General features: G+C 45.1%; 1 protein-coding gene across 8 annotated transcripts in view; it reads left to right on the top strand.

Annotated features, from left to right (window-relative positions):
• Positions 1-18,083, top strand: part of TRAK1 (trafficking kinesin protein 1) — a 214,972-nt gene that overhangs the window by 92,117 nt on the left and 104,772 nt on the right. The window contains exon 1 of one of the 8 annotated variants that reach the window (XM_030812063.1): positions 16,924-16,943. The exons of the other annotated variants lie outside the window; for them this stretch is intronic. The gene's annotated coding sequence lies outside the window, so the exon portion shown is untranslated. Of the gene's footprint in view, positions 1-16,923; positions 16,944-18,083 lie in introns of those variants that run through there. 8 annotated transcript variants of the gene reach the window in all.

Below are 18,083 nucleotides of genomic sequence, written 5' to 3'. Positions count from 1 at the left end.
GGAGCCTCACTCACTGCTAGCACAGCAGTCTGAGATTGAACTGCAAGGTGTCAGCGAGGCTGGGAGAGGGGCACCTGCCATTGCTGAGGCTTGAGTAGGTAAACAAAACGGCTGGGAAGCTTGAACTGGGTGGAGCCTACCGCAGCTCAAGTAGGCCTGCCTGCCTCTGTAGACTTCCACCTCTGGGGGCAGGGCATAGCTGAACAAAAGGCAGCAGAAACTTCTGCAGACTTAAATGTCCCTGTCTGACAGCTTTGAAGAGAGTAGCGGTTCTCCCAGCATGGAGTTTGAAATCTGAGAACGGACAGACTGCCTCCTCAAGTGGGTCTCTGACCCCCAAGTAGCCTAACTGGGAGGCACCTCCCAGTAGGGGCTGACTGACACCTCATACAGCCGGGTGCCCCTTGGAGATGAAGCGTCCAGAGGAAGGATTGGGCAGCAATGTCTGCCATCCTGCAATATTTGCTGTTCTGCAGCCTCTGCTGGTGATACCCAGGCAAACAGGGTCTGGAGTGGACCTCCAGAAAACTCCAACAGACCTGCAGCTGAGGGTCCTGACTGTTAGAAGGAAAACTAACAAACAGAAAGCACATCTACACCAAAACCCCATCTGTACATCACCATCATCAAAGACCACAGGTAGATAAAACCACAAAGATGGGGAGAAACCAGAGCAGAAAAGCTGAAAATTCTAAAAATGCAAGCGCCTCTTCTCCCCCAAGGGAATGCAGCTCCTCGCCAGCAACGGAACAAAGCTGGACGGAGGATGACTTTGACAAGTTGAGAGAAGAAGGCTTCAGATGATCAAACTTCTCCGAGCTAAAGGAGGACATTCAAACCCATCGCAATGAAGCTAAAAACCTTAAAAAAAGATTAGACAAATGGCTAACTAGAATAAACAGTGTAGAGAAGACCTTAAATGACTTGATGGAGCTGAAAACCATGGCACGAGAACTATGTGACGCATGCACAAGCTTCAGTAGCCGATTTGATCAACTGGAAGTAAGGGTATCAGTGATTGAAGATCAAATGAACGAAATGAAGCAAGAAGAGAAGTTTAGAGAAAAAAGAGTAAAAAGAAACGAACAAAGCCTCCAAGAAATATGGGACTATGTGAAAAGACCAAATCTACGTGTGATTGGTGTACCTGAAAGTGATGGGGAGAATGGAACCAAGTTGGAAAACACTCTTCAGGATATTATCCAGGAGAACTTCCCCAACCTAGCGAGGCAGGCCAGCATTCAGATTCAGGAAACACAGAGAACGCCACAAAGATACTCCTCAAGAAGAGCAACTCCAAGACACAATTGTCAGATTCACCAAAGTTGAAATGAAGGAAAAAATGTTAAGGGCAGCCAGAGTGAAAGGTCGGGTTACCCACAAAGGGAAGCCCATCAGACTAACAGCAGATCTCTTGGCAGAAACTCTACAAGCCAGAAGAGAGTGGGGGCCAGTATTGAACATTCTTAAAGAAAAGAATTTTCAACCCAGAATTTCACATCCAGCCAAACTAAGCTTCATAAGTGAAGGAGGAATAAAATCCTTTACAGACAAACAAGTGCTGAGAGATTTTGTCACCACGAGGCCTGCCTTACAAGAGCTCCTGAAGGAAGCACTATAACATGGAGAGGAACAACTGGTACCAGCCACTGGAAAAACATGCCAAATTGTAAAGACCACTGATGCTAGGAGGAAACTGCATCAACTAACGAGCAAAATAACCAGCTAACATCATAATGACAGGATCAAATTCACACATAACAATATTAACCTTAAATGTAAATGGGCTAAATGCCCCAAATAAAAGACACAGACTGGCAAATTGGATCAAGAGTCAAGACTCATCAGTGTGCTGTATTCAGGAAACCCATCTCACATGCAGAGACACACATAGGCTCAAAATAAAGGGATGGAGGAAGATCTACCAAGCAAATGGAAAACAAAAAAAAAAGCAGGGGTTGCAATCCTTGTCTCTGATAAAACAGACTTTAAACCACCAAAGATGAAAAGAGACAAAGAAGGCCATTACATAATGGTAAAGGGATTGATTCAACAAGAAGAGTTTGAGACCAGCCTGGGCAACGTAGTGAGACCTCTTCTTTATTTAAAATAAAAAATAAAAATATAATAATAACAAAATAGACACTGTGTGCACTGGAGTCTTGTGTATAGTGACTCTATCACCTGAATAATTACTTTTTAAAATTATAATGTTGTATTTATTTATTTGTATTCTGCTTTGTAAGTTGTCCTTTGGAATTTTCCACATTTCGAATTTATGTTTGTGTTCATTGGAAAATTGGTTCAAGTAAATGTGGAATCATTTTACTGTCAGGGTTTATTTGTTTTCCTTAACTGCATATTGTCAGACTAATATTTTTTGGATGAGTTTGAAATCTTTTAATATCCAGATGATCTCATCTGGTGTTTTGAAAAAGAACCATTGTTCATTTTTAAACAGAATTTCCTGTTCAGGAAATAATTTAGATTAACAATAAAACAGATGAATGCATTGAATGGTAGAGGCACAGTTGGCATTGTGAGTTCGTGAGATTTTGTACTATTAATAAAATAAGTTTTCCTAATGTGGCACTTAACTTTTCCAGAATTTACCCCTTGATTGCTAACTAACTTCGCTTGTCCCCTAGTTAGAGCCACCTTTGAAGGGGAAGACAGGACAGGCAGGACAGGGGGAGGGATGTGGGCCTTGAACTCTGGCAGCTGCTCAGGCTACCTTGAAAGCCTTGGAGAGTCTAATCATAAAATTGGGTAAAAATGTTTTTGGACAACAGAAAGCAAGTCTAAGAAATCAGTTATTTGGGCCGGGCGCAGTGCCTCATGCCTGTAATCCCAGCACTTTGGGAGGCCAAGGCGGGTGGATCATGAGGTCAGGAGATTGAGATCATCCTGGCCAACATGATGAAACCCTCTCTCTACTAAATAACAAAAATTAGCCTGGCATGGTGGCGCGCACCTGTAGTCCCAGTTACTTGGAAGGCTGAGGCAGGGGAATCGCTTGAACCCGGGAGGTGGAGGTTTTAGTGAGCCAAGATTGTGCTACTGCACTCCAGCCTGGCGACAGAGCAAGACTTGTTTAAAAAAAAAAAAAAGAAAAATTAATTATTTAAAAACAGGAAACTTCATCTGAACTCCCATATTAGAACAGTAAAACCCAAGAGGTTGGAGGGAGATGGTTGAGATTAAGTGCAAATAGATTATTCTGTTTTTGCTGTGGATAATTAGGAAAATACAGGTTAACCTCTTAGCCTGTAACCTCTTGGCCTGTTAACCTCTTAGCCTGTACAGATAGTACCTTTAAAGGTAACTATCTGTATCAGTAAGGATTAAGTTTGGCTGTATAGAACAGTGGCTTCACGTTACAGAATTTATTTTTCTCTGAAGTATAAGAAGTTCAGAGGGAGACTGCGCAGTACTGGTGCAGCCCTGCTGTCCCCAAGGTCCCATGCTCTTCCTGTCATTCAGTTCTACCATACTAGATGTGGTTTCCATCCTTAAGGTCACATCACATCTAAGAAGGCTGCTGAAGCTCCAGCCATCATGTCTGAATTCCAGGATGTAGGGAAGGCAGCCTTTGAGAAAGGCTCACACACCACTGCTTTTATCTCATTGGCCAACACTTAGCCTTGTAGTCTCATTTTGCTGCAGGAGAGGCTAAGAAATGCAGTTTTTCCATGGGGTTCAGAGCTTTGATACTAAGAAGAGTATGGATAGTGGATGGCCACTAGTAGTGTCTACCATGTCTCCTTGACTATAATTAAAAATATGATGCAGGCTGGGGGCAGTGGCTCAAGCCTGTAATCCCAGCACTTTGGGAGGCCAAGTGAAGTGGATCCCTTGAGCTAGGAGTTCAAGACCAGCCTGGGCAACATGAGGAAACCCCATCTTCACTAAAAATACAAAAAATTAGCCAAGTGTGGTGCTGCCTGCCTGTAGTCCTAGCTACTTGGGAAGCTGAGGTGGGAGAATCACCTGAGCCTAGGAAGTTGAGGCTGCAGTGAGCTGTGATCGTATCATTGCACTCTAGCGTGGGTGACAGGAGTGAGACCCTGCCTTTAAAAAAAGAAAAAGATTCAGACATTCAACATTAGCATTCACTAACCTAACCCACATCATGACCCTGACAAGAAAACAATGGTATTTGCATAGCACGATGGGTAAATGATGGAAGTAATTCTTAGCTGATGGTCACCCCGGACACTACCTGGCACCCTCCATTCCCAGCACTGCTTGTGGAAGCTCTGTTCTAAATCACTAGAAGAAAAAAGAATCTGGTGGCACATACTCTACAATGCAAAAAACAGCAAAGTGATGAAACCTCCAGAAGTTGAACCACCAAGAGGCATGACAGTAGTAAGATGAGTCTTACCCAATTTGACCATAATGCTCCTGTTTGAAGGCAAAGTCTCAGAATGGGTCAAAAAGTGAAGCTTTATCTATGTGCTTTGCTTAAGAAATTCTCAAAGTATGCAAAAGACTGGAAGTTGGGCTAGGAGAAAATTTAGAGAAAGAGGAGTTATAAGGAGGGATTGTTTAATCAGTGAGGTCAGGATCTTTGGGGCCAGAGGCAGGCGTGGGTGGTGGTTAGGATTTTGAGGTCCCAGTTCAGGCTCTGTTAGAAAACCAGTTCACTATTTACAAGCTATGGGATGTGGGTCTAAGTATTCAACTTCTCTGTGCTGTAGTGTATTCATTCTTCTGTCAAACGGGGATAAATGTTAGGACTGTTAGGAGGATTAAATGAGTTAATGGATGTAAATGCTTATAAGTGCTTATGGTAGCATTCCATAAGTGTTTACCATTATTATTGATGTGTTTGTTATCATTATAAGAAAGTGCAGCTGGATCCCTACATATCTCCATCAAACCCAATAAAATCCAGATGGTTCAAAAGGTGATTCAAGGATGTAATGTTGGCTGCTACCCTAGGCACACTGCCTGTGAATTAGCCCTGCTCAGCAAACAGCAGTCAAAATAGTAAGAAAGAAAAGATATAATGTTAAAAATTCAACCATAAAAGTGCTAGAGGAAAATATTACTGGATATTTTACTAATCCTGAGATGGGAAAGGCCATCCTAAGCATGGTATAAAGGCTAGAACTGTAAGGAAAATGACTGATCACTTTGAGTGTGCAAAATTAAACTTTACACAGGCATTCTTACTCTAACTATGTATTTGTTCCTGAAAACATTGTGTGTGTTCATGCACACGTATGTTTATTGCGACACTATTCACAATGGCAAAGACTTGGAACCAACCCAAATGCCCACCAATGATAGACTGGATTAAGAAAATGTGGCACATATACACCATGGAATACTACGCAGCCGTAAAAAGGATGAGTTCATGTCCTTTGTAGGGACGTGGATGAAGCTGGAAACCATCATTCTCAGCAAACTATCACAAGGACAGAAAACCAAACACCGCATGTTCTCACTCATAGGTGGGAATTGAACAATGAGAACACTTGGACACAGGGTGGGGAACATCACACACCGGGGCCTGTCATGGGGTAAGGGGAGGGGGGAGGGATAGCATTAGGAGATATACCTAATGTAATGACGAGTTAATGGGTGCAGCACACCAACATGGCACATGTATACACATGTAGCAAACCTGCACATTGTGCACATGTACCCTAGAACTTAAAGTATATATATAAAAAAAAAACCTTGTGTGTGTTGCAAAATTGGACACTAAAAATACCAGGAGTAATGCAACTCTGTAACCAGAACACTTATAAAAACTGTCCATGTGGGGATAACTTGAATAGTCCAGACAGGCAGTTCCCGGCTGTGGCTGGAGCCACACAAACAATAGAGGGAAAGGCTGTGGTGTGTGTATGTGTGTGTGTGTGTTGGGGGTGGGGGTTGATGGATCTGGGCTTCTGGGGCTTCTGCTAAGGTGGGCACAGGAGAAAGTACAGCCCCCTGCAAGCTGAGAGCCATGCAAGGCTGGGGTGCTCCTCTCTGGGGATGGAGTCCTACACACAGCTTTTTAAGTTCCTATGAAGTAGTACTGAAAGGGTTCCTCCTGCCTTTGCAGCATAAGAGCTGAAGGGCTTTTTCCCGTTGAGGGTTGTAAACGTTCACACTATTCTGACTTCCCTTGCCCAATTCAACTTCATGTGTTGAATTTGGTTGTCCTGGCTGAGCCCCTTGCCTTTTATAGGTGGGGTGTGAGCTTTGCCATTTGACAACCAAGCTTTTTGTGGCCCAGGAAGGAATAGAGGAGTAGAAGACAGAAAAGCAAGTCTTGCCTTGTGCATTTTTATGACCAGGAGAAAGGCATCATTTTGGCAACAGCCCCAGGTATCCCACAGGTGTTCAGTGAAGGTCCTGGCTGCTCTGCTGTGTGTTTGTGAGGGTCGATTTTCCCAGTGCAGGGCACTGCAGGGCTTGTGAAGAACCAGATTGGCTGCTCATTCCATTCTGCAGCATTTATTGAGTGTCTGCTCTGGCCCTGAGCAGACCCTGTCCTTGCCCTCTTGGAGCTGTGTAGTCCAATGACAGAGACTGCTGGTAATCAATCACTAAATTAGTGACTACAAATTGTGATGGGTGGAAAATGCCAGGTGCCAAGGGGGTAACTTAGCCCACCTATCTAGGGAGGTGGCCCTGAAGAAGTCACTCCATCTGGGATCAGAGGGCAAAGGGGTGGTTGGCAGGGAAGGGAAAAGTGTTCCAGACAGAAGGCCCAGAAGGAGCTGTGAACCCAGAAAATCAGACAGTGAAAAAAGATTTGACCCAACTGACTCCATCTTGCTCTTAACCTCCAAGCTGTCCTTATTCATTCCTGGACACAGGTAGAACTAACTTTAGGAGGAACTGATAGTTTAGCTTTGAAACAAAGACGATACCAGTCCTTTCCCAAAACAAACCTCCTTATTGTCCGTGGACTAGACTGCCTAAAGCCACAGGATTAGAAGTTATGATAATCTTTTTTTTTTTTTTTTTTTTTTTTTTTTTGAGATGGAGTCTCACTCTGTTGCCCAGGCTGGAGCGTGGTGGCACAATCTCGGCTTACTGCAAGCTCCGCCTCCTGGGTTCATGCCATTACCCTGTCTCAGCCTCCCGAATAGCTGGGACTACAGGCGCCCACTACCATGCCCGGCTAATTTTTTGTATGTTTAGTGGAGATGGGGTTTCACTGTGTTAGCCAGAATGGTCTCGATCTCCTGACCTCATGATCCTCCCACCTAGGCCTCCCAAAGTGCTGGGATAATAGGTGTGAGCCACTGCGCCCAGCCCTAGTTATGGTAATCTTACTAAATTCAAAATGCATCTATTTTGATTAAACTCATATTAATGTCTTATTTATTAAAAATTACACGAAGATCATTCTGTTTTGGGCTGGGTTTATAGTTCTGTAACCCCTATGCCAAATTTTGACACCTTATATAGTATTTTACAGGGATAAGTATGAAATTTGCCAACACTTTTGAAAGATGCTGTGGGCTGGCATCTTTTTTTTTTTTTTTCAAACCTAGAAAAGAGTTTTCATACTTCCTGAGCCTATCCCCTTTTCAGGAGACTGGTTTTCAAAGCACTTTTCTGTACCAGGTGTGTGTCTTCTCTGGTCAAAAAGTAGCCCCTACTCCAGAGTGTACTAAGACTCCAAGGAGAGTTTGGGAAGAGGAATTCCATGAACCTAATGGTAATCTAATCCCTCTCCTCAGTTCTTACTTTTTGTTTTTTTTTTTTTTTGAGACGGAGTCTTACTCTGTTGCCCAGGCTGGAGTGCAATGGCACGATCTTGGCTCACTGCAACCTCCACCTCCTGGGTTCAAGAGTTCGAGACCAGCCTGGCCAACATGGCAAAACCCCGTCTCTACTATAAATACAAAAATCAGCTGGGTCAGCTACTTGGGAGGCTGAGGCACAAGAATCACTTGAACCTGGGAGGTGGAGGTTGCAGTGAGCCGAGATTGCACCACTGCACTCCAGCCTGGGCGACAGAGTGAGACTCCATCTCAAAAAAAAAAAAAAAAGAAAAAAGAAAAATTAAAAAGGTCAGGAGCGGTGGCTCATGCCTGTAATCCCATCACTTTGGGAGGCAAAGGCAAAAGCACTAATCTGCTTTCTGTCTCTGTGGACTTACCTGTTCTGGACATTTCATACCAATGGAATCATTCAATATGTGGTCTTTTGAGGCCGGCTTCTTTCACTTAGCATAATATTTTCAAGGTTCACCATGTTGCAGCGATATCAGTACTTCATTGCTTACTATGGCTGAATAATACTCCAATGTATCTACACATTTTGTTTATCCATTCATCTGCTGATGGGTGTTAGGATTGTTTTTATCTATGCTACTAAGAACATGGGTGTATAAATATCTGTTTGAGTTCCCACCTTCACTTCTTTTGAGATATAAGCAGTGGCAGGAATTTGCTGAAGTGAAATTGCTGCAGCATATGGTAATTGTGTTTGACTTTTTGAGGAACCTGGTTATGCATGTTTTTAACTTTGTCACGTGTACCATAAACATGCTTATGAATTTTACACTTTAGATTGTTTTTATTCCTTTCTTAGATTTAATCCTAGGTGTAATTACTGGTTTAAGGATCATGGACACATTTTTGGTTCTCTAAACATACTGTCAAACTGTTTACTGCAAGTGTTATTCCAATTTACAGCAGCTCCATCTGTCTAAACACTAGTTCAGTTGTGAGCACTACATTCGTACGGCACTGGATATTTTCATGTAAAATAATCTTCCCTTGGTTATTTAATAATTGTAGCATGTAACATACTTAATTTTTTTTTTTTTTTTGAGACAGAGTCTCCCTCTGTTGCCCAGGCGGGAGTGCAATCGTGCGATCTCAGCTCACTGCAACTTCTGCCTCCTGGGTTCAAGTGATTTTCATACGTCAGCCTCCCAAGTAGCTGTGATTACTGGCGTGTGCCACCACGCCTGGCTAATTTTTGTATTTTTTGTGAAGATGGGGTTTTGCCATGTTGGCCAGGCTGGTCTTGAACTCCTAGCCTCAAGTAATCTGCCCACCTCCGCTTACCAAAGTGCTAGGATTACAGGTGTGAGCCACTGTGCCCAGCCAATATATGCTTTTAAGAGAAGTTATAAAGACTTTTGGAGATCGAAAGTATTTTATCTTTTTATTTCCTAGCAAAACAAGTTCAAATCGACAGTAACAGTCCATTTTTTTGAGTATTTTCCTGGAGATTTAACTCTGGGCCGAACTTATACACGTTAACTTTTATGTTTAAAATAAATTTCTGTACAATTTTTGCGTTGTGTTTTAATATTAGAATCAATCTAACACTAATAACGTGTACTGTAATTATCGCCTGTTTTTTTTTTTTTTTAATTTGTGGCATTTTGGGGCCTCCATAACAGGATCCTTCCTCCCTTTCCTTTGCCCTGCCCTTCTTGTCCTTTCTTGTTGTGCAACAAACTGGCATGCCCAAGTAGAATGCACCACATTCAGTTGCCCTTTAGCCTCACATCGGACACCGTGTTTCCAAACACGGCTGACTTGGCTGGATTGGCCGTTTCTGTGCGACTGCTTCTTTGGCGGTATGTGTCACCAGGGCTGGTGCATGTATGTGTGAGTAGATGGTAACTCGGTAGCTGACACCAGGCTATGTGGAATTCAACTGTGTAATTTTGTGTCCATTTTCTTAGAAAGTGTTTCTTTTGTTGGTAATTAAGGCCACGGCATTCTAGAGAACTCCGCAGTGTTGGTTTTCGTTCCTGTCTCTGAAGCATAGTTTGTCTTTCCTTTCCCATTCTATGAGGTTTCTCTGCTTGTCCTTCTCTCTTCTGGAGATCCCCTTTGCTGTTCACAGCAAGTGAGCTGTCCCTCAGTGGGGAGAGAGGCAGAAAAGGAAGACTTGGACCTGTCCCTTGTCCCTTTGTGGCGGGGGTGTGAGCCAGGGTGGAGTCGGAGGTCTTGCTTCCATTTCTGCCACTGCTTAGCCTTGAGACTTCCCCCATGTCTCTGAACCTTGCAGGGCCTCAGTTTCCCCTTCTGTCTTTTAGATTTAGGTCTCCTCCTTTATGAAATGTGTTCCCAACCCTCATCCTGCACTGCCTGCTGGCTTGTGAGAGTAAATGAAAGGCAGTAATAGATACAAGTGCTTTGCGTTGTTCAGCAAACATTTATTGAACACTTACTGGTTACTAGGCAGGGTTCTGGGTGCTGGGCAAACAACGGAAAGCGTATCAGCATCTGGAGGTGCTGTTGCTACATCCCGAGGCCCCTTGCATGGTGGGACCTGCCGCAGGCCAGGCACCCATCTCGAGTCTGCTGCTGGTTTGCTCTGTGACATTTGGCCACCTCCTCAGCTTGAACAGTGTCCTTTTCCATTCAATGAGGAGGTTGCGCCAGTAGGTTTTAGCTCTAATGTCCTCTTTGTAATTTGTGGAATCACAACTTTTGTGGTATGGAAAGTAATTACTAAGACTGAATCTCTGAAGATGTTCAGCTAAAGCTCTAAACTGCATGGTCCCTTGATAGGAATTTTCTAGAAGGTTGTCTGTCAGATACCACTTACAAAGTATCACATACATCTCCAGCACCAGTGTGGCCTGTGTATGAGTCTTTATTCCTGCCTTTTAATCCTTATAATTTTAAGAAAATGGAATTGTTTCCAAGTCTGTACAGAATGGTTTCCAAGTGGCTGAGTAGGTGAGGAGTGTTGTCTTGTGAAGTCATTAAAACAGTGCTGTGGGTTTGCAGTCACTGCCATGGGTAATGTGTCATGAGAGAGGCTTATTGCCTCTAGCCAGAACGCCTCCCCAAGCATAGCCAGGGGTCATGCTCTGCACCCACCTCTCTGATGGCCAAGTGGAAAGTTGGTGGGTAAAGAAATGGAGTGGGAGAGGGACAGGGAGGAAAAAAATAAAAAAGATGGACCTCTGTACGGTGGCCATTATTTGATGAGTGAATGTCCCTTTTCTTGTTCTTTGTCACCTTTAATGGGGTCTGTAGCATTCTCTGAAGTCCCAGAGTGCGGCGCCAGGATGGAAGTCCCAGTATGTAGACTGGAGGCATGCATGTTTAATCTGGCCCTCAGTATTCAACATTTAGAAATCAGGGACTCTCATAAAAATACAGATCCCTGGTCTCTTGGGTAGAGTTAGCACGTTGAGGACCAGGGGGCGTCACCGGGAAGTGCTGTGAGTGGCGGCTGCCCCCAGACACAGCCCTCAGAATGTGCAACTCTTGCTGTCACCACTCAGAGAAATTTAGGGTATGAAGAAAGCTTTTCTGCAGCCACGCACCTTTGCTCTACAGATGAAGAAACTGAGTCCCAGGCATATGAAGATGTGATTTGCCAGAGTGATAGGATGAAGTCGAGGGGGCAGAACCAAGGCTGGGAGTCCTTTCTCCAAACTCTTGAAACCGTGCTCCTGGCCGGCACCCAGGGCCTCTCGGCTTCTTCCAGCAGGTGGCAGTTGTGGTGCTGGTTGCTTGCCATTGCCTCTTTCTGGCATTCCTTTCCCCCCTCTCCTGTTCCTCTCTCCTCCATTGCTTTTGCTTGAGCTTTCTCTCACTAGGTTTTTCCTCTTTCTCTCTCCTGTCTTTTATTCTTCCCTCTCCCCTTGCTGTTTTCTCAGATCTCCTGCCAACCGGGTGAGTGTCTAGGGCTACTTTCCTTCTAGACAGCTCTTCTGCACATTCTGCTCACCTTGCAGCTACTCAGGTCTCTGTTCTCCTGGGCTTAGAGCCCTCAAGCTCCCGCGTGTGGGCACGAGGCCCAGAAACCCTGTTAGAATGATCGCACTCCCTCTCTGGAGGTGGCCACTCAGAGCATTTAACTCCTCTGTGGAGGAGGAGGTCCCTTGATCCTAGATAGGCTGACTTCTTCTGAGAGGCCAGAGATCTGTATTTCTTCTTTTTTTTTTTTTTTTTTTTGAGACTGAATCTAGCTCTGTCACCAGGCTGGAGTGCAGTGGCCCGATCTCAGCTCACTGCCCAACCTCTGCCTCCTGGGTTCAAGCGATTCTCCTGCCTTAGCCTCCTGAGTAGTTGGGATTACAGGCACGTGCTGCCACGCCCAGCGAATTTTTGTATTTTTAGTAGAGACAGGGTTTCACCATATTGGCCAGGATGGTCTCGATCTCCTGACCTTGTGATCCGCCCACCTTGGCCTCCCAAAGTGGTGTATTTTTATTGTTTTTAGACGGAGTTTCACTCCGTCGCCCAGGCTGGAGTGCAGTGGTGTGATCTTGGCTCACTGCAACCTCCGCCTCCCGGGTTCAAGCAGTTCTTCCTGCTTCAGCCTCCCAAGTAGCTGGGATTACAGGTGTCTACCATCATGACCAGCTAATTTTTTTATTTTTATTTTTTATTTTTAGTAGAAACGGAGGTTCACCATGTTGGCCAGGCTGGTTTTGAACTCCTGACCTCAAGTGGTCTGCCCGTCTTGGCCTCCCAAAGTGCTGGGATTACAGGTGTGAGCCACTGCACCCCGCTGAGATCTGTATTTTTACATGAGGTTCTCTGAGTGTTAAATGTTGGACGCTAATTTAGAGCTATTGCCTTTGCTGTAAAATGTAAGCATTGTCTCAGGCACCTGGCAGGTTTTGTGAAGCTGGCATGTCACCTGAGAATCAGTGCAAATCCCTAGACGGAGGAGCCTTCTCTTAGCCGCTCTCTGCAGGTGAGGATCTAGCCCCAGTCAGGTGGAGAATGGATACAGCTGCTTCTACAGCTCCACACCTTCCAGGTGCCAAGCAGGCCCCAGCACGCTTTCTTCACTCCCTGGTGGCCCTAACTGAAGCCCACATCCTGGGTAGGAGGGTCCATTCCAAATCTTATGCCTTGGAAAAAACCTAGGAAGGGTTATACCTCTGAAGAGGTAAAGAGTCCTTTTAGGTTATTTTACTTTCAAAGTGGTGCCATAAGAATGGTAGGTATTGGATTGACATCTGCTGAGCAATTGAGGGGACATTTACTATCCCATGGGACTTTCCTTTATGCTGGATGAAGACCTAGGGCGATACTGAGGTGGGTTTGAAAAGACCTTGACACTAGATGGCTCCACCTGCCTCATGCTGCAAGCTGGCCATGTGTCTGTTCTGGGTAGGCAGGGGATTCACAGACTAGACCTGCCACTGGCTGCTGCTGTCTCCTTCCCTTGTTCCATCACTCATCTCACACTTACTGTTGCCTGGCAAAGTAGTAAGGGCTGGGCTGAAGGTAAGGTGGATAATTCAAAGCCTTTTCTCTTGTGGGGCTCACAATTAGTAGGGAAGAGCCACGGAGAATACACTTCTAACATCGTAGTGAAATCATTTACGTACTGAGAACTGTGGAAGCCAGAGAAAAGAGGTTAAGGGAGGCTTTGCAATACGGAGTGACATTTGAATGATATTTTAAGATGGAGTTTGCTAGGCAATGAAGGGCATTCTAGGGAGCTAAAACAGCTGATCTAAAAACTCAGATTTGTGAAAAAAATGTGTTTGGAAAATGGTGAGAAGTTGGTATGCCTTAAGTGAAGGGAAATTGGAGAAAATAGCAGAGGCTGGGCTTGGTAAGAAAGGCTGTTCAGGTGTTGAGTTAGCTGCTTTAACAGAGACCAAAGTAATTGGAACTGTGGCCTCAATAAGGTAGTTGTTTCTTTTACTTTTAAAAGTCCAAGTGGAAGGAGGTCCAGGAGCTCTCTCTCCACCAGGGTGTTTCAGGCAGCTGAGGTAGCTCTGGTCATTTCCTGGGCATTGCCTTTACTAATTCAGCTGAGCATGGCTCCAGCACCAGGCCAACTCTGCAACTGGACCGACGGAAAGGGCATGACTTGGAAGTTCTCTTATGTCCTGGTAACCAGGCATGTGGATACACCTTACTGCAGGGAAAGCTGGGAAACACAGTTTTTAGCTGGTTGGCCGTGGGCCCAGCCACATCTTGCGGGGGGTTGCATGACCAAAAGGAAGAAGTGGCAATTGCATACTGGGAAACACTCAGTAGCCTCTCCCATAGAAATTTAGAGGCAGAATGATGAAGCACTTTATAGGGAGCTGGGAGGTTTTTAAAGAAGAATAATAGTATGATTTAAAAAGCTCTTTGAGAGACTGAGATGGGAGGGTCATTTGAGGCCAGGAGTTCGAGACCAGCCTGGTCAGCACAGTGAGATTCCATCTCTATTTAAAACAAACAAACAAACAAACAATAAATAAATAAAAAGCTCTTTTCCAGGAATGGCACCAGCCACAATTTGGCCAGCCACCATGGGGCATTACAGTAACTGGGCAAGGAGGGGATGCCGAGGGGTAGGCCTCCACTGATATGGTTGAGCCTGGCCTTTTGATGGTTTGACAGGCTGGGGGTCGGTGGGATTTTGGGCTGTTGTTATTGCATATCTACCTGAAGCCATGGACCTTTGGGCTCTGGGATTGGTCAGGAAATTGATGCCCTTCATTTGAGACTTATTTGAGAACACATTTTTATAGCTTGTTACTAATGTGAATTACAACTGTGGGGAAATGGTGACCACAGCGAGCATAAAGGGTTCGTTTCCTCCAGGGTGGGCCGGCAGTGTCCATTCACAGCAGGAACTTGAATAAGCTCCTGTCCTACACAGGCCCCTGACCCTCCGTGGTTCTGCAGACAAGTTAGTAAATTCTTGCCTCTGCTTCCTGTGCTTTGAAGGGGAAAATTATTCCAACACCTCCCTAATTTGTGAGTATGTTTCATTTTACATGCCTACCACATGTATGAAGTCTTCCACCTGTTTAGAACAAAAACTTTCTGATGATGACATCCTGGGAATTCCCCAGCATTTCAAGTGCACCCTCCTAGGAGCTGGGTAGCAGGTGTTGGAGGGAAGATCACAGCTTTTGGTGGAACAGCTGAGGCTGCTCCTGCCTGATCTGCTGCTTAGCTGAATCAACTTGACCAATAAGATGTCCCACAGCCCTCGTGCATCCCAGCTTACCGATCTGTAATAACAGGCAAATCTGTGTGCCGGGTTGCTGGGAGGGTGAGACGATGCTCTGGCTTGATGTTTGGCATGGTGAAAGCATTCCTGGGGAATTCTTTTTTTATTTTTTTGAGACAGAGTCTCGCTCCGTTGCCCAGGCTGGAGTGCAGTGGCGCAGTCTCGGCTCACTGCAAGCTCCACCTCCCGGGTTCACACCATTCTCCTGCCTCAGCTTCCCTAGTAGCTGGGACTATAGGCGCCCACCACCACGCCTGGCTAATTTTTTGTATTTTTAGTAGAGATGGGGTTTCACCGTGTTAGCCAGGATGGTCTCGATCTCCTGACCTCATGATCCGCCTGCCTCGGCCTCCCAAAGTGCTGGGATTACAGGTGTGAGCCACTGTGCCTGGGCCAGAGTTTTTTAAAAAGGCATTTTGTCATAGCCTTACCTTTTGATACTTTATCTCACTGGTCATATGCTTTAAGGAAAAAGATATCACATGGGCACAAGGACCCACACTGTAAATAGGTTGACCTTCAGCCCTGGAAACATGGAAAGACAGGTCAAGTCTCAACTTTTGAGCAACTGGAAGCATGCTCATAAGTGAAACATTCTTAGATTTCTTAGAAGGGACTTTTTTTTTTTTTTCCTGGAGTCTGTTGCCTTCCCCACCACCAAACAGCATTGACACCAGATGATTTCAGCCTGTTGTGTGGGTGTGTCATGCGGGAATGTGTTGGTTCCCTGCCTGTTCTACTAGGGATAGGCTGGCACTGCCTTTTGTGGAGCTGCTATGGAGACAATTTGACCAGATCCATGTTTAGCCAAGAGATGCTTGACCTGTTTGACCCCATGTTCCCTCAGTTACGTGGTGGCATTTTATGGCTATGAGGTCTTTCCCAGAGATGAACTTCATGGGAACTCACTCGTTACTTGATAGTGAGAAGAGGAAATATTTGCTTATTATGGGCCCATCTTAAGCCTTTGGATGGTGGTTTATTGCTAGTGGGAGATGGGAAGAAATATGAGAAATCTTCTGCCTTGAGGCTGGGCTATTGCTCTGCCTGGGGGAGGACATAACTTCTGTTCCCAGCAGAGCTTTGCAAAGTGACAGAGCAAGTCTGGCCTTGTATTTGGCTGGCTGAAATACCAAGTATGCTTGCTGTGACATTTCCCCCACGAGGCAGAGAAGTCCCAACAGTGAGATTTAGTCCCCCCTCCAGGACTAAAGCTCCAACTAAAATTCTGAATGTCCTCACTTTCTCATTTTTAACCCTTTCCTTGGCATTTTGGAAAACCATGCTGACTCCCTCAGTAGCAATGCTCTATGGCAAAGCTTTGCATATTGAATTGAGGGAGAGCAGTTAGTATGGAATGGTAGGACGCTGCGGGAGGGGTGGGTGCTGACAGGTGTTTTCAGTGGGCTCCTGCCCAAAGGGTGATGAGTCATAACTCTACATTCTCTTTTCTCACAATCCATATTTTTTTCACCTGTTGAATGGCCTTCTTATTTGACACAAAGTCTCTGGCATTGCCCTTCTTCAGGCAGAGGTGTTCCATGTTCTACCTGAGTGTGTACAGGCCCCACAGTTACTGCCTTTCTGCCTTCCTGGCCTTGGCTCAAGCAGAGGGAAAAGGGAAGGGACTGGTCCTCCCTGCTGTTCCTGCTTTGGTTCTGCAGTGAATCCCTGCCCCTGGCCCTTCCTGCTCCCTGTGACAGTAGCCTCCCATGTGGAGCACCCCAGGATCTACTCCCACTGACTGCACCAGTCATTTCCTGTGTGTGTGCAGACATGCACGCATGTGTGAGTGCATGCTCCTGTGTAAGACTGGGCCTTTCTCCTTTAATTTTATCTTACCATGTTTAGGAATACCTCATACTTTTGGTTTGTCCTCAGCATGTCCTCTTTATTTTCCCTGCTGTTGTGTGGTTTTACTTATCACAAGTATTTTTCTTTTTTTTCTCTCCTCTGCCCCTTCTAACATCTTGGAGAGGGATGGAGACTGAAGAGTGAGTTTGGTCCTCCACTTGATCCAGGTTCTCATTTTTGTTTTCTACTTCAAAGCAAGAACATGGTACTATGACTTTGATAAGAATTGACCTCAGGCCCAGCAAGATTTCTCATGCCTGTAATCCCAGCACTTTGTGGGGCCAAGGCAGGAGGATTGCGTGAGCCCAGGAGTTCGAGACCCACCTGGGCAACGTAGGGAGACGTTGTCTCTACAAAAAATAAAATTAGCTGGGTTTGGTGGTGCACATCAGTGGTCCTGGCTACTCAGGAGGCCAAGGTGGGAGGAATGCTTGAGGCCAGGAGGTCAAGGCTGCAGTGAGCCAAGATTGTGCCACTGCATTCCAGCCTGGGCAACAGAGTGAGACACTGTCTTAAAAAAGAAAAAAAAAAAAGAATCAACCTCAGTAATATTCTTATCTTTTGAATAATTTTTCTTTGTTGAAAACTCATTCCTAGAACAAAATACCAAGTTAACTCTCCTCTCCTGTCTAGTTGTGTGCACCACAGGCACTTGGTTTATTTATGGGTTGACAAAACCACTGCTGCTCCCATGGGCTGTTTCCCATCATAGGGAATGCCTTATGCAAATGGGCTGATATAGTGGATGATGCCAGAATTAGTTGATAGATAATTATCACTTACCCATTAGCACTTATTTAATTCAGTCTCTGTGTTCTGCTTTGATGAGTAAGCACTAGGATAGAGAAGTAGGGTACATATCCTGGTTATGTTTGCCATGTTGTCATGTTTGCAATTTAAAGGCCTGCATTAATGTGCTTTGTGTGAATTGGTTCTCCGTCACAGGCATTAATATGCACGCCCTGAGCACAGCCTGGGCCAAGAGCTGTGGGGTACAGGTGGTAGATCAAGGGTAGCTGTGCATGGAAGTTTGCCCTCTCCCAACAAGATGAGTCAGATACTGAAATACCCACAAGACACTTCATAAGTGTACTAACTGAGGTTCTGACAAAATGGCACATCAGTATAGAAAGGGTAAGAGAGATTAATTCTGCGTGGTGTGCTCAAAACACCAAGCTGTTCTTTAAAGGATGGGCACCTATTGGTGTAATTGCTGGATGCCCCATAAGGATATAAGTGTTTCAAGGGCAAGACCGTGACTCTGGTGTTCATCACTGTGTCTCCTATGCCCCTGGTACTCAGGATTC

This window comes from Nomascus leucogenys, chromosome 4, assembly GCF_006542625.1.
Source record: "Nomascus leucogenys isolate Asia chromosome 4, Asia_NLE_v1, whole genome shotgun sequence".
In the NCBI taxonomy this organism is placed as follows: Eukaryota; Metazoa; Chordata; class Mammalia; order Primates; family Hylobatidae; genus Nomascus; species Nomascus leucogenys.
Note: the sequence above shows the minus strand (reverse complement) of the source record. Positions and strands in the feature narration are given on the sequence as shown.